This window comes from Triticum dicoccoides, chromosome 1A, assembly GCF_002162155.2.
Source record: "Triticum dicoccoides isolate Atlit2015 ecotype Zavitan chromosome 1A, WEW_v2.0, whole genome shotgun sequence".
In the NCBI taxonomy this organism is placed as follows: Eukaryota; Viridiplantae; Streptophyta; class Magnoliopsida; order Poales; family Poaceae; genus Triticum; species Triticum dicoccoides.
The window spans coordinates 258,096,438-258,108,616 of NC_041380.1; the positions used below are offsets into that span (position 1 = coordinate 258,096,438).

The window sequence follows — 12,179 nt, forward strand, 5'->3', positions numbered from 1 at the left end:
TAAATGTCTTATCTAATCCCTCTCACATTCCAGAGCGTTCCTATCATGATGAATACAAAACAGGTGAAAAAACTTATTTTATTTTCTTTTTGGGCCTTTTCAAACCCCTAATAGGAACATAATGCTTCGCACAACTGATAACTGTTGAGCATCTTTAAGGTTTTCTACCATTGAAAAAAATGTTTTTCAAGTGGTCATAGTAGCCCTCTTCTACATCAACCTCAGAATTATCATTACCAGAGCAAAGTTCAGATAATTCAGTACCACCAGTCTCCATAGGACCTAAGATATTAGGCTCTCCAACATTTTCTATTATTAATATTTTGTAAAATATCCTCTCTAGATTGTTCCATTTTTTCAATAATGTGTAGGTTGGGCTCTACCATATCAATAGAGCAACCTAGATCAATTCCTGCAAGATCAGACATATGTAAGAAGAGAGTTCAGAATCAATAGCTCTCTCCTTAGCTAGATCTTCAATCCTTACATCCTCCCTATCCGTAAGTCTATTGTATCTTCTTTGAGGGACACTTCTCTCTTTTGCATTGGATCCATCACTCTGACTTCCACGGATCATGTCCATTCTGTTTCCTACAGAATCTCTAGTATCCTAACTTCTACTGTAATCCCCATACTCTACATAAGGATCATGGTTTTTTCCTCCCTCCTGACTCGGGTCCAAGTATAGATCCTCATCCACCATACCAGCAAGTTCTTTATCCATGGGATCTCTCTGGTCCATCTTCTGAATTCAATCATCTAGAATTTTTTGTTCTTTGCTAACCATCATTTTTAACTTCTTCTTATTAGCTCCAAGATCCAAAATATTCTCATGTTCAACAACTCTGAAAGCAGCAACCCTAGCTTTGTCCTCCTCTATCTCTTGAATCTTAGGCAACACATTATCTAGCACAATTTTCATTTTTTCCTTTATCATGTAGCCCCACCATTATTTGGTTTTGTTGTATCAGGCTTTCCTTAGTCTTATTTTCCAGTTATCTTCAAATTGGGTTAAGCTCAAACTACTCAAAGAAATTGTCTCTCTCCCGGTCACATTCCCAATGGAGTTCTTTTGTTTTTCCCCATATCTCCTTGTCCAACTTCTTCCATGTTCTTTCTTTTGTACTCGGTGTACCGGCCATGCTCAATAACTGATTCCAGTTTATAGTAACCCGGTATATCATCAAATCTTTTGCAGTGATCTCAGTGTAGCGAGGAATCTTGTCGATATCTCTAACTCCCACCTCAGCTCTGACCATTTCTGAAGTGATAATACCCATATCAATTTTTAACACGAGTCTAATGGAAGCAGCAGTCTCACACATTGCAAAAAAGTGCCTAAAACATTCAGGTACCCTGCCAAACTTCACCCAGACTGATGCAACTTGCCAATAGCTTGAATATCAAATGTTCAGCTCTTCACATTGATAAAAACACCAGTTCCTTGGAGGTTGAAATCATAAAATTTGGACAGCTCCACTAGCTTAGCTTCATTTGGGAACTTCATCAAATATCTATTTTTTTCATGGCTCTTACGCCTCCGCGTCCAATTCTAATTGGTCATATTTTGAAATCCTGCAAGAACTGGGTTTCATTAATAATACCAGACTTAATCTTAACAATGTCCATGAGATTGGCATGTTCAACATTTAACAAATCTTTAGAGCTCTGAACCAGGAGGATTCCCAAAACCCTAGTAGAACCCTAGTAGCATAGCCAACATCTTTTGGGACACGTTTCATCTACCTCAGCCAAGTGTAATCATATGTGATAGCCAACAACTGACTAGTATTATCCTTGTTTCCTAAGTGATCAAATTTGTTGACCTCGACGACGCGTTAAACCTTGGGTGGCCGTTGTATGCAATTAAGCTAAGTCAACACTCTCCGTGGTTTACCAGAAGATTAACTCTTCTCGCCTACTAGCTATAGCTAGGAGCTAGCTGGAGTTTTTTTGAGGAACTTAATTAAACTGCATGCACCGACGACGAAGAGCGACGCCACACGGTCAGAGCACATGTCCACCTTACGTAGGAGCTCATGTACTTCTAGGAACTAATATGTAGGGACTCATGTACTAGTGTTAATACATACTCCCTCCGTAAACTAATATAAGAGCATTTAGAACATTAAAGTAGTAATCTAAACGCTTTTATATTATTTTACAGAGGAAGTACATAGTGTTTATGTAATGCATTTCGGTGAGGGTGCGTTTATTTATCGAAATCGTTAAGTTAGTCACTATTTAAGCAAAACATACAAGATTTTGTTGGTAACTAGAATAATAATGTCAGTGCGTTGCAACGAGATATAAGTATTCTAGTAGGTTAGCTTGTGATTTACTTGTTAATAATAATGCGATTTTATAAATAAATGTTCATCAAATCCTGACCGTGAATTACCCTATATTTTGATTAGAAGTCTGGTAAGTAAATTAAAGTAAAATTGTTTTAGAAGGTAAGTAAATTAAGGTGATTGAATATCATATACATGAAAGGTTGAACGAAGAGGCGGTGTGAAGAAAGATGAAATGGGAACCTTACGTTTTTTAAGTAGTATATAGAGATATAGAGATTGGCAGTAAGATATGCCTTACGTACGATATACCGACGGTATGTATCTTGTCTTTTTTAATACATCCGCGGTGTGCATGCATGGTTGATACTGGTTAAGTGGCATTAATATAAGTGCAAAATAATGTTGTGATCTAAGTACATCGCCTAGAACGATCTATATATAGGCGCTACTGTGTGATCAATCATTTATCACAGAGGTCGTAATATCGAGCAGAAGTCACGTTTTCATGTGGCGGAGAGAGAAGAATTAAATAACTAGTCTGTCAGGAGATGGAATCTCTTTGAGGGAAATCAAGCATCAGACTGGTAACATCACACTTATCTAGGTAAAATAGATAATGTGGCATGTAATTAATGAAGAAAGAGAGGCATGTAGTAACATAGCTAGTTACTGTAACATCACACATATCAAGAAAAGACGAGTCTATAGCCTAATAAATGAAGTGATGCTTAACACAATATATATGTTACTACCCACTATGGAGGTAGTAACATAGAGTCGTAACATATGCATGTTACTACTCTAAGTTACTCTCCACTGTGACTAGTCTCGGTAGCTAATTTTTTGACCAGTTCTCATCAATTAATTACGGATCAAATAAAGATATGAATGGATTTGCATGAGAAGTTAATGCCGTCTACAAGCTGCTTGATCGATGCATGCATGCAGTGCAGTCAACAGTACCGCATGCTACCGTGATTAAGAACTTGTGTCATCGAATCACTCAGTCAATTCACAGCCCAAAGTGCGCCTTTTGTGTGTAAGATCCAACACCCATCAACCATGAGCGGCTTCCACCACTATATATATCCGCACAACCCTGTCTGCTTTCCAGACCCAACTCATCTCACACTCCACAGCTGACTCACAATGGCTACTAGCACTAAGCTTGTAGCCCTTGGCTTTATTGTCCTCGTGAGCCTTGGGTTCACCAATGCTTCAAGGATGCTAACTAGCTCTAGTGCTGCAGGGGGAGGCGTGGGAGGAGGAGGTGGTGGCAGCTCGTCGGGTGGGACCGGGAGTGGATGGGGTGAAGGATCTGGAGCAGGCGGTGACTTGGGATACGTGAGAGTAGTGGAAATGGCACAAACAAGTACTCCCTCCGTTCCAAAATAGATGACTCAACTTTGTACTAAAGTTAGTACAAAGTTGAGTCATCTATTTTGGAACGGGGGGAGTATAACACTGCCAAGGGAACTGGTGGAGGAGCGGGAAATTGTGTTGGTGGTGGTTCTCAAGGCGGAGCTTCATCCGGTTCTGGAGGTGGCTATGGCATCGGTGCTGGTGCGAGTGGCTCGGCATCAGCCCCTAGTGGCAATGGGTATGCCAAAGCTGTTGGTCAGGGTGGGGCGGTGGTGTAGGTGGTGGTTCAGATGGGTCAAGCGGGTCTGGAGCCAGAAGTGGTGTTGGCAAAGGATATGGTGCCAATGGCATAGCAACCGCACCGACTCCTTCTACTGGTGGTGTCAGCTACTCTGATGCTGGCAGTGGTGGTAACGGTGGTGGTGGCGGTGATGGTGGAAATGGAGGTGGTGATGGCGTTGGAGGTGGACAGGCTGCCAGCGATGACACTTCTGGAGGCAATGCTAGTGGAGGGGGTAGCGGCAATGGTGGTGGCCAAACTGGAGGTGTTGCTCAAGGTCCAAGCATGGGAGTTGGTTCTGGCTCTGGCTCTGGGGGCGGACAAACTAGTAGCACTGGCTCCTATGGTCAAGGCTATGCCGTCGGAACTGGTGACGGAGCGGGTGGTGGCGGTGGCGGGAGCAACAATGGTGGGTTTGCCATCGGATTCGGCAGCGGTGGATACCCCTAAATTTTCTCTTTAAACAAGCTATAATTGGAGCCCATCACACATTTTTAATCTTTTCATTTCACTACTCTGCATCAGTTGTGTTTCTCTTCATTCATAGGCTTTTTTACTATATGTCTCTTAATAAAGGGGTCCATGATTCTAGTGGAAGTACTAAGTTAGTGGAGCAAATTACTAAGATGTAATTGCTACGGCTATGAATATCCTTCGTTATAATTTCTTATCTGCTTCGTTATTAGTGTGGATGTTTTGCTACTTCTTTGAACCAATATATGCCTACCTAATGGTTGTTCGGTTGCCTCTAATTTTCTTCCCTGTCGGGGATATTGGTGTATAATTTATCTGCTGCCTAAACGGCTTACACTTTCGCAAGTCATCACATGTCACTTAGTATTGTAGAAAGTACAACCTGTTTTGATAATTGGATCAAAATCAAATGCAGTTGTCATGCACCTCCTTTGGTTGAATATGAAATTCTATAAGAAACATGATGAACCACTGAGATAGATCATCGATCTGTACAAAACTGATAGATATCATGTTTTTACAGTTCTTATGTCGTCTGATCGAATTTTCTTATCCCATATTTTATTTTAGATGTGGGCGGTCCATTCACAAAATAACCTCAGATATTGTGCATGGAAAATAAAAATATGGAACATTGTTTGGCGTTGAATGGAAGGAATTGTGCAGAATAGAAAGCAAGACAATATACTTTATAATCAAATTATACTGATTGAATGAAGTTGAACCATGCATGCATGTGGGCAGTCCTGGCCATCTCCAGCCCGGCTGATGGTGTCCTGGATTAGGGGGTACTCACCACGTCATCTTCCGACCAGCTGGATCGGGCCAAGGACCCCATGGCGGTTCACTCATGGGACACTTCGGGCAGTCCATGCCGCATACAAGAGAGATCCCACAAGACTTGGCTCACAAGACGAGGACTCTCCTAAACCCTAGGCCTCTGGTGTGTTATATAAACCAAGGTCAGGCTAGTCAATAGACAACATCTAATATTCATTAGAACAATCTCATGGTAGATACATGTACTCTGTACTACACCCATATAAATACAATCAAAAGCAGGATGTAGGGTTTTACCTCCATCAAGAGGGTCCGAACCTAGGTAAAATCTCGTGTCCATGTTACCATCGCTCCAAGACACCTAGCTTAGGATACCTACTACGAGATATGCCAGATATAGAACCGGCATTGGTGCTTTCATTGAGAGCCCGCTGGACGATCATCACGGATCGATGGGATAATTAGGTGATATTTTTTTTCAATTAGATCTGTACTATGCACTCTATATCATCTTTTTCGCAGGTCATTGCTTTCATGTCGTGCTATATTGTTTGTAGTTTGGTCAGGATTCATGATCCAGAAAATTTCAACGATGGTGGTCGTACCGCCGCCTCGTAGTACATCGGATCCGGCCTCTGATGTGGTTATTATGAGCACATCCAACTTGGGAATACACAGTACCCTACGCGTCGTGGAAATTCCCAAAGGAGCACGCGCATCCGGCGGCAGCCTGGAGGAACAAAAATCAGTCTAACCGGCGGTGATCCAACCGAGGAGCAGTGCGCAGGACCAATCAAAATTCGGCCGACAAGCACACATCAGTTTGTACTGCTGTATGTATACAAATCACAGTATGGCTTAAGTTCGCGTCTGCTTCTTGGCGATACATCGAATCCGGATTCAATTTGGCCCACGCGCGATCTAGCTGAAGAGATAGGGCGAAGCAATGCACCAATCAAAGCTCGGCTCGATGGATGGCAGCACACCACAAGGAGATTCGTTTCTTCCCCTTTTTTAATTCAATACCTCACACTGTCGCACAAGGACCATAAAGTTTGCTATCTCGTCGGTCGCTGGCATCATACAGGGCAGATCCAATCGTTGTCTCTTTTCCTCATTATATAATTAAGACAGTATATGCTTTTTGTGAATCATCTCTCTCGTGCACTTCTCACGTGCTACTACTATTGCTAGCTTAGCCTGCATCCGCCTAACAGAAGCAAATTCGTGAACATCCACATGTCTCTCTTCGGATTGCTACAACAAATAAATTATGTGCTATTAATCTTAATAATTTTTGCTTGCTTAGGTTTATTTTCCCGAGGAATTATTACTCCAGTTTGTTCCATCATCTGTACATAGAGGTCTGTCAAATGATGGCCGCATTAACGATGGTTGCTTCGGTGAGTTTCCCGTCTACAATTCGGCGAACGCCGCATTGGGGACTTGGACCGCCCTGCGAATTCAGGCTTTGTCATGCCAACGTCCCGCATCGACATTGGCTTCGACGCCAGGCCACATCTCTTTGCGTAAATTAATTATGCGAGGATGTTTTATATATTTATACTAGTACAAATGCCCGTGCGTTGCACCGGGCAAAAAATGAAATATAACCTGCTCCAGTGTCACTATGCAATATTTTTTAATATAATTTTGTAAACGTCAGAAATAAGGTTGAGTATTTTTTGTAAATCAATGCTGCATAAAGGAAAAGTAAAATAGTTTGATAAACTTTTGGGTGCCAATAGAAGCAGATTCAACTAAATATCTTAAAGATGTGATATGAAAAACAAAGTAAATATTCATATTCTATGAAAGGTAAGTGCAATACGATTAATCTAGTAAAGTAATTTGGAATGTCGGCTTCACTAACTCTTTACCATCAACTAAATTGTGAGGAACCCATTTGTTTCACCATAAATAGAAACCAAAAAACTTTCAATCTATTAGATAAAGTAAACTAATTATGCGGCCTAATCAAAGATGTACGTCTATATCTGTTTAGGATTCATCGAAGAACACATTTGATGCTGTTAGAAATGCTATGCAAAATAAGTTAGCAAACCGCCGTAAAAGAGACGAATAATTTGATATATTATTCAGCAGAATATAATATAAATGGATGCAGTATTCAACTTTTACCAGGTCTAACTGATAAGGTTTACCATGAGACAAACCTGAATCCTTACAGCCGCAATTAAATTTTGCACAGCTGAATTATAATACTGGTAAAACAACTATACCACCATAAGTATATTCTACCTAAACGGTTTCAATGGAGAGAACCTATACACTCAAGGATTCCTGGGAGCAAGATGCAAGGAAAAGGACTAAAATACTGGGGGTAATGAAAGTTCCAATGTATAAAAACTTGCCCTTCTCATGTTCTTTGGTAAATACATATCTTACTCGAGCAATAAAATCGTTCCTACAAAATTGAAGGTTTGAATCTTTTCCATTATTAGATGAACATACAAAAACTTGCCCGCAGGCAAGAACTGCTTAAGTGAACAGATAACTTCAAATAGTCAGCCATGAAAACAACAAAGAAAGGGAAGTAAGAAAATATAGAATTTTTTCTCAGGTAATTAAATTAAAAGGAAAATGATTCCACCAAAAGACAGAAGCATTGTCGTCCCACATACTTAAACAAAATAACTATTGCCACAAGTAGCAACACAGCCAGCAATCGCACAGCAGCAGCCAAACACACATATCAGGCTGGACATGCACCAACATCAAACAAAAAAGTAGGTTTGATGTTCATGTAAACGAAAAGGGCATTTCTTGAGATTTATTACCGCATAAGGGAGAGTGTGGCTGGCGAAGAACAGGGGCGGGGTCGTCATCTTCTCTGCACATATGCACATGAAGCAGAGTGAAGCGACGGAGAACCGATAGGGTAGGTCATGCTGGATCTGACAGGAGCAGGCGACGAAGACCAGCAGTGCAGCCACTGGCGGCGGGAACCTCCACACGCCCCTCCTCCTCGAGCTCTTAAACTGTGACTTCCTTGGTCGACTCCAAACCTGCATTGAGCAGAACATCTCAGCAAAATGCAATACTGTACTCCATTAACTCAAGCAAGGAGAGAAAAAGAATATGTTCCATCAATGTTATTCTAATTTGATATTAATGAGAAATAATGTCAGAAGTACATTGGTCCTTGATTTTGTTTTCTTAGATAGGGTCTCTTGTAGGTTGTAGTAGATGTATTAAGGAACTAAAACAAATCAAGTCTGCATTTTTGTGCCAGCTGGAGACCTACTGCTTTTGTATCTTGTTGTATACAATTCAAATGATATAGAAATTATGAACTTGAGACTGAGACACCATGTAGTAGATTGGACATTGTTTTACATCAAACACATATTGAGGATTTACAACAATCTCTTGTGACAGGGCCACTAATAGCAATCGGGGAGTAATGCAACAGAAGTTCTATGCAAGGAGATTAATATAAATTAATAGAATTATAAAAAGCAAGGCAGCAAACCTCTTTAGAGAAGGCTAATGTTTATTTCTTAACTGAGGTACTAAAACCACACAAAAACTTATAAATACTAATTCTGAAGAGTGAACAGTATGAGATCAGTCTCCCTAGAATTAGTACATACTACACAATGCGTCGATAGTATATGGAAAACAAAGACATGTGCATAATCTAGAAGACAACCATGCTAGCATATTCATGAGGCAGGGAAGACAGCATATGAAATCTGAACTTGCATCATTGTACTGTTTAGGCTATCCTTTCCCTTTTATACCACATCTTTTGTTCAACATGTTCCTCTGCATTTTCACTTGAACAACATTCTGTTGAACCAAAAGACAATACCACCAATGCCAATTACCAAGATGACAATAAATAAAAATTGTTAGCGACCTGTGAGAGTTTAGCCAACATATTATGTAGCTGATGGTCCATCTTTGCAAGTAAAAATTTAGAATAGAGGCCTGTCTTTGTCAGCGGCTCGTCTAACCTGCAGAATCGTGCGTCATTCTATCATTCCCTTGCTTATAGAAGCACTACTCACTGGACCACTCAACATTGTAATTTGGAACTAACAGGACAGAAAAATATGATGCAAATTTATGTCCTCTCGCATGAAACATATCATTACAGCTGTAAAATCATGTCATGGAATATAAGCTACCATTAATCATGTTCATGCAAGAGGCCGCAAAAACTCTACCTATATACTCCCTTTGAATCACCCTGGTAGCAGCCAAACCCTCTGCCGTTCCGCCAGCAGTGAAGCCACCATGATCCACCTTGAGTTTTTGCATGGTTCATCTTCTCTGCACTGAACACTTTGGAGATGAGATTCTTTTTCCTTCTCTGCTTTTGGAAAAAAACATAAAAGGCCTACAGATCAGACTGTCATATATATGCCACTTCAGTTTCTATAATTTATTGATTCTCTTAAAATTAAATGATGTTTCGTCATCTCGTGTTTGTTAAAATATATAATCAATTGCAAGGGATTAGAGGCCGGATGTATGATTTTTATTTAAGTTTGGCTGCTGCACAGTCATCACCAGTTGCATGGATAGCCGGCTAGTCAATGGATGGAAAGCTACATAAGCAGGATGCCGCTTTGCTAGTTTACTCGTGCATCAACGAACCATTGAATAAATGAAATCTATCCACATATCCAGGTCTATGGTAGGAGCCCAGAGAGGCATGCCAACAACTATTGGTTGCCAACGCCAAGGAACTGCAAGCCTGACACTGGTGAGCTGCACGCCCACGGTACAGAGTCGCATGCCAACGAGCTGAAACAACACCGTGCTGTCAGCTGCATGTGCTGCCCAAACCACAGTCGCAGACATGGATGTCATGGAGAATTGGATCCGAGGTAGGAGCAAGAACAACACATGGCCGCCAGCCAGACTGCCCCACCGATGAACTGCACTGCACACACACAATAACACTGAATCTGCTAGCACGCAGTAATGAACTACACATATCCCGTGAAACAGGGAGCTGAACTGAAAACTGAACCTTAAATTGCACAAATCAAACTTTTGCCACTGCTCCTTATGGGATTGGGCACCGAACTGCAACTCCCGTGATGCCTAAGCAGTGTGGCCGATGCACTGCACTTGGAGTATTGCACACACACGGAACAAATTGCAAGTCCGCGCCGGCTGGGATTTTCACCCGCCAGCTGGGATTTTCACCGTGAGATGGCCGAGGTATTCACTGCGGTCCACCGTGTGGGTGGGTGTCGTGGAGGTGATAGCCGGAGGAAGGCGGTGGAGCAGCTGCTCACCTCCTCAACAGAGAAGTGAGCGACATGTGAGTTGCGCATGCTCGCATGTGAGGAAGAAGGGAGGAGGAGAACGGCCCATCCGGTCACGGCGGCGTGGTCCATGAGCCTGGCTTCCAGCGCCGAACTACAAAGAGAGGGGGGGTCTCTCCTACGGCTCAAGGTAGAAGAAGGTGGTAGATGGTCGGGGACGACCGGATCCAGCGCTGTAGGCGGTGGTTGGCGATGCAGGGCTCTGCGGTGGTTGGATCTAACGCTGGTGGCCATACGCGGGAGGAGCGCAACAACACGGGTGGTGGAAGTAGTCGGGGTCGTGCTGCTAGGTAGGGGCGGCAGGCGGCGCGACGTTTCTGGGCTGCCGGCGGGATGTGGTGGGAGGCGCGGCTGGTGGAGGTTGGGCGGCGGCAGGGAGGCCGGGGAGGAACCGCACGGGAGAAGGAGCTCGGGGTCGGGTGGTGGTGGTGGCGGCCGCGGCACTCGAGCCTGGGCGAGCCGGATCTGGGCTCGAAACATTTTCTCACTTTAAAAAGGACCACGGGTTTAATACCGAAAACCACAAGGACTTTTCTGCAAAATTGGCGACGACGTACAACCAGAAACAATAGCTGGTTTATTATTATTATTATTATTATTATTATTATTATTATTATTATTATTATTATTATTATATTATTATTATTATTATATATACTAGTACAAATGCCCGTGCGTTGCACCGGGCGAAAAAAAAACGCAAATCCTGCTCCACGTGCCACTTCTTATATCCAATTCTGACAAACGTCGGAAACAATGTTATCCTCATTCTCTATAAGGTGAACATGCCTTTGTGTTGCCACTGGTTGAATTATCGCTTTTCGAGAGAAACATACATTGTGATTGTTGCATATACATACTCTTTGAGAGTTTAATAATTTATGTAACTAAATTACCATGAAATCAAATTTCATAAGATCTATATGTTCATACAAATTTAGTATTTTCTTTTATTTTGAGAAATGTAACTAAATTTGTAATAGTAACAAAAATAGTTAAAAATCTACACATATACTATCAAACCTTTAAAGAAGAAAAAAAACTCAAAGCAGTAGTAGATAAGCACAAATGGTCACAAATTTATTTTTTCTTGGTGCACTAAAATAAACGTAGAATAAGTTTAAAAACATGAATGAAATGTTTGCAAAGTTTGGATATGAAAAGAGAAGTCTACAAGGTTTGTGGTTGCAAGGCTGCTTGTGCTTCACGATATGTCCGTGAGTATAAGCTAGTTAAGTAAAGAAGATTCTACATACTCCTGCAGTTAGACTTTTAGCTGGAGAACTGCAGATAGAAAGCATGGCCTGCCACCGTCGGTACTGTGATTGGTAAAGAAAGTTATGTAATCCTTATAGCATCTTATCTAAGACACCTGCACAGCAAATTAAATGCATGAAGAAGAAAAAATAATACTAAACTCAAACCAGAAAGAGAAACTAAGATAACTTAATGGATTCCTAATCCCAGTGTATATGCATTTTGCATTCTTTCAGGCTAAAAAGTTCTAGCAAACTAAAAGCATCACCAAGTAAACACGATTCTAATCAAACATCATGCATGTCAAGCTGCTATCTCCGCCTCCCCAATTAATGCCCGCCACTGTCAATGGCACATTAGAATCACAATTCTTTCCTTCCATCCCCATCCACAGACTATGCAGATTTGTTTTTTGAACTT

At 41.6% G+C, this 12,179-nt stretch overlaps 1 pseudogene; it reads right to left on the reverse strand.

Moving 5' to 3' along the window:
* Positions 1-7,755: 7,755 nt before the first annotated feature.
* The window catches only part of LOC119267943, a 10,263-nt pseudogene continuing 5,839 nt past the window's right edge, over positions 7,756-12,179 (reverse strand).